At 45.8% G+C, this 5,161-nt stretch overlaps 1 pseudogene; it reads left to right on the forward strand.

Annotated features, from left to right (window-relative positions):
* Nucleotides 1-222: 222 nt before the first annotated feature.
* LOC119918621 lies at nucleotides 223-2,890 on the forward strand (annotated as a pseudogene).
* The last annotated feature ends 2,271 nt before the right edge of the window (nucleotides 2,891-5,161 follow it).

Consider the following 5,161-nt stretch of genomic DNA (forward strand, 5'->3'; position numbering starts at 1 on the left):
GTAGCCAAGTGGAAAGGATGTTGCATCACAGTTGGTCTGGCCGGACCTGTAATTCAGTGATTAAATAACGAGGCACCTGCTGGCGATCAGCAGGGGATATTCAGGGCATTATCTCTCTACGTAAGGCGGGCATGCTTCATGTAGCATGGTGATCACATGGGCGATGCCAACTGAGTTTGGCTGTGTACGAGTCTTGTCGTGAGCTCTGGCATCAGGAGCAGCATGCCCAGCAGAGTTGCCAGTGGCAAACTGACTGGGATCGTGGGTGATCTTCGTTGGAGGAGAGCCCAGTGTCTGGGGTGCGTCTAGCTTAATGTAGTGATTTGCGCTGGTAGACTGCCTTTATGAGAGTCTCTTGGACATGTGTGTATGAGGGTAGATATTCAACCACGTATCTGTTGTATAGCTGCTAGAGAGCCATTGCTATGGTGGTCTTTCTTTTTCTTTGTTGTTTCGGTTTAATTGCTCGCTTTAGTGCCCACCACATTTGCTGTGAACTGGCACCGTGACCAGTGTATCGTGAGCTCTCTTGCACTGGACTGGCATCTTTGGCTGCCATGTCTGGAGACTGTGTTATTTGTTCTATTAGGCCACTGCGCTCCTCCAACGAACATCACCTGGCTCTGCCAATCCTACAAACAAAGCAATATCAGTCCCTGTTCTCATCTGTGACACCACGATGGTGGAACAACCTACCATATGTCATCAGAGTGAGGCGTCACTCTCTAACTTCAAGAAACTCTTGAAAACTAATCTCTTCTGAGAACATTTGCTGGCAAGGAGCTTGACCTCGTTCTTGTCCGAAACTGTGCCACAGAGTGCCTAACAGTCACACCTCTACATGTGTCTGACCACTATTTCATTCAGTTCACGGTATGCCTACAGGAAAAGCCCATTCTTCCAACACCACTGGTTTCACACCTCCGCAACCTGTCTCCCGCTCACTTTGCCTCAGTGGTAGCTCCCACAACACATTTTCCTCACTTGAGGTCAATGATGCCACACAATCTCTGTGCTCTACACTAAGCTCATGCCTGGATAGCCTGTGTCCTCTATCCACCAAGCCTGCTCGCCCAAACCAGCCCCACCCGTGGCTAACTGATACCATCCGTGGGCTCCGTACTGATCTCAGAGCGGCTGAAAGAAAATGGGGAAAAACCAAAGACCCCGCCGACCTTAAGGGCTACCAATTACTCCTATCCTCCTTCTCAACAAGCATCAGTGCTGCCAAAACTGTGATCTATAATGACAGAATAAGCAGTGCCACTGACTCAAGGAAATTATTTTCCTCCACCTCCACCACCCACAAACTTGTCTGCTGATACCTTTGCTGCCTTCTTCACAGGCAAAGTGGAGACTATAACTAGCCAATTCTCTGAAACACTCAAACTCAACCATTGTAGCAGTCCTACTACATCTTTTGCTCTGCCCTTCCAGGTCAGTGGTTGTTCACTCTCCTCGTTTACTCAAGTTGAGAACTATCGACCAGTGTCTCTTCTACCTTTTTTATCCAAAACTATTGAACGGGCAGTATTCAAACAGGTCTCAGAATTCCTCTCAGGGAATGACCTCCTAGATCCATATCAGTCTGGTTTTAAGAGTGCCCACTCTACTGAAACGGCTCTTCTTTCTGTAACAGAAGCCCTAAGGTCAGCTAAAGCTGCAGCCCAATCCTCGGTTCTTATCCTGCTTGACCTATCAGCTGCCTTTGACACAGTCAACCACAGGATCCTGCTATCCGCTCTCTCAGCAATGGGCATCTTGAGTAAAGCACTCCTGTGGTTCGAATCCTACCTCTCGGGGCGTTCCCACAATGTTTTGTGGCAAGGACAATTATCGTCCTCCCACTGCCTCTCCACAGGGGTGCCCCAAGGCTCAGTGCTTGGGCCCCTTCTCTTCTCAATTTACACCACCTCACTGGGGCCAATCATTCGCTCACACGGCTTCTCTTACCACTGCTACACAGACGACACGCAACTCTACCTATCCTTCCCGCCAGGCGATCCCACTGTCTCGGCGCGGATCACGGACTGTCTATCAGACATATCTGCATGGATGAAGGCTTGCCACCTTCAACTAAACCTCTCTAAGACTGAACTCTTGGTCATTCCAGCCAAGCAATCTATCCACCATAACATCAAACTACAAATTGACTCCGCAACCATCTTGGCTGTCATGATTGATGACCAGCTGTCCTTTTCAGACCATGTTGCTGCTGTCTCTCGGTCATGCCGCTTTGCTCTATACAACATAAGGAAAATCAGGCCCTACCTCACTCAGTACGCCACCCAGCTTCTGGTACAGACCATGGTTATCTCTCCCATCGACTATTGCAATGCCCTACTAGCAGGTCTTCCAGCTTGTGCGGTGAAACACTTACAAATGGTTCAGAACTCAGCAGCGCGTCTGGTTTTTTATCAGCCCAAAAGGACTCATGTGGACACATAGCAAGTAGTTGAATCCAAAGCAGTCACAGAGGCTGTGCTTCCTTAATCTGACCTGGTTATGGTGGAAATTCTTTAAAGCAGCAGAAAGCCCTTGTTGAGAGCATTTTGAATAACAACAGGCCCAAATTACTTACTTGGCGAGTGCAATATTGAAAACTACAGTGACAACATGGACTCATGTCACTCCATTACTCAGTGACCTCCTCTGGCTCCCCGTGGCCTCCAGAAACAAATTCAAGTCACTAATGCTTGCATACAGAATGACTACTGGGTGTGCACCCATCTACCTAAACTCCATAATACAAACTTATGTTCCTTCTCGGCCGCTACGCTCCTCCAACGAATGCCGCCTGGCTCTGCCATCCCTTCACACAAAGCAATCCCAGTCCCGGCTATTCTCATCTGTGACACCACGATGGTGGAACGAGCTACCACACATGTAATTGGGGGGTGCTGTGCCTATGAGTTTTCTGAGTGGTCAGATGAAAGAAACCCAGTTTTGTGTTACCGCCATTTTAAGGATACAGAGAATGCTATGTACAGGTAAAACACTGGTAGGCAGAAAGGGGAGACCCTACGTGCCTTCTGGAAATTCTTAAGCAGCCCTATTCCCTGTACAGGTTGCATAAATCATTTTCTGTTAGGAGGCAGGGTGAAGGAGAACATGGCTTTCACCGATGATATCAACTATTGTGACGTCGAGCAGATGGTGTAGTGAATTTGGTTTATGTGATAAATTTGCGGAGAGTATTTGAGATTTAGCGCTGCGTAGGAAGGTAAAGGGTTATTTGGTTGTTCTAAAGTATCTTTTTTCCATTTATGGGGAGTGGCTCTGATGTGGGAGGCTGCGGACATTAGGGGTGGTCCGAAGTGGCACATAGCAAGTAGTTGAATCCAAAGCAGTCACAGAGGCTGTGCTTCCTTAATCTGACCTGGTTATGGTGGAAATTCTTTAAAGCAGCAGAAAGCCCTTGTTGAGAGCATTTTGAATAACAGCAGGCCCAAATTGCTTACTTGGCGAGTGCAATATTGAAAACTACAGTGCCGTGAAACTAGAGTTGTTTGGGTTGAAGTGGGCAGTTACAGATAAATTCAGGTATATCTGATTGGTAGCAAGTTCACAGTGTTCACTGATAATAACCTATAACTTATGCAGTTTGACTTCCACATTGTGTATCCCCCTGGCAGCCAGATTGCAGGAGCTGATGCTCTCTCCAGGCAGTATTTATAACAGAGGCATCACAGGATGGTGTAAACTTTTCAGGACACTCGTAATGTTTTGTTGAAGACCCACCAGATGGTTTTTTGCTAGAAGACCAGTGCTAGTCCCCAGCATGCTTCCATGTCCAGCTTTCCCTCCTTTGACATTACCGCTTTGGCAAGTCAATGGGTTGATACAGTAATAGGATCTTTTCGAACATAATGGCAGAGCGGTGTGGAGCCTTCTAGGGAAGAGAAGGTGTGTTACAAGACTGCTGAACTTTTGAGCCATTTGGGAAGTATTGTGGAGCTGGAGGGGGTGCTGTATCAAAAGCTGTGAGACCAGAAGGAAGGGCAGATTAAGAAACTGCACACACACAACTACTGTGAATAATGAAATAATCAAATATAACCATCAAGAACATATACAAAAATAATGAAAAGGAAATATGACTTATTGTGTCAAGTAGGAAACAGTTTTGTGAGAGCTTTCCAAGTATTTTCCATTCAGTGCAGCTATAAGATACAGTAGTTAAGGTACAGTAGTTGCAATAGCTGTCTGTCCGTTAGTCAACCAAGCTTCCGCAGTGGCAAACCGCTCGCTCTGACATCTCTCTACATGTTTGTGCATGTGTGTGTATTTCAGACCTCAGTGTGTATAATGCTAACAAATTAACAACAGTGAAGAAAAACATTGAATTTCCCCTTGCGGGATTAATAAAGTATGTCTTTTTCTTCTTCTCCCAGGAACAGCAGCAGAAGGCAGCAGAAACAGTAGGACACGCAGGTCATGTGATGGCCTTGGGCACAGAAAGACTTTTTGCTGGACACAATTATAAGTGACAGAGCTGTGAAGCTTTGAGGCAAGTTTCCTGATCATAGCATGTTACAGAAAATATTAACAGAATTGATACAATTTGAACCATTATCTTTTTATTGAACAGAAGCTGTATCAATTCCTGGGCAAAAATTACTGCTTAGTCTAAAAGACAATTGTAAGGGCTTCTCCACTTCTCAATTACCTGATGCTGATTGTTATGCAGCATTTTTTCTCTTAAAGCATGTATGCAATGTATGTTAACAGTCTTTTTGGTCGGTCAGGGGTATTTTATGCTGCCATGATAGTGGCAGCATTGACAAGGCCGCACCAGGCTGGCCTGATCTGTCAACCCCTGGAATAAAAGGTTGCATATGGATGGATCATTCTTACTGACACCGCCGCTGACTGCTGCCTCTGATTTATGGACACCCCACTACCTCTGTTACTGAAGCTGACATGCTTTCCTCAAATGACCTCAGTGCCTCAGTAATGGCTATGGCCCTTGGGCATTTGCACTTTGTGCAATCAGAATTTATCTAATATACAGAGATTACATTATTTCTTGGATTAAATTGTCAACATAGAGACCAAGCATACTTGGAGAAAACAAATAGTTATTTTTCACAAAGGCGTTAGCAGAAAGCACCAATTCATAACAACAGTTATCACAGAGCAGGCCTAAACCGTAGTCTTT

This window comes from Micropterus salmoides, unplaced genomic scaffold (genome assembly GCF_014851395.1).
Source record: "Micropterus salmoides isolate LMB-PRFRI ecotype aquatic unplaced genomic scaffold, ASM1485139v1 Ms_hic_scaffold_1, whole genome shotgun sequence".
Lineage (NCBI taxonomy): Eukaryota > Metazoa > Chordata > Actinopteri > Centrarchiformes > Centrarchidae > Micropterus > Micropterus salmoides.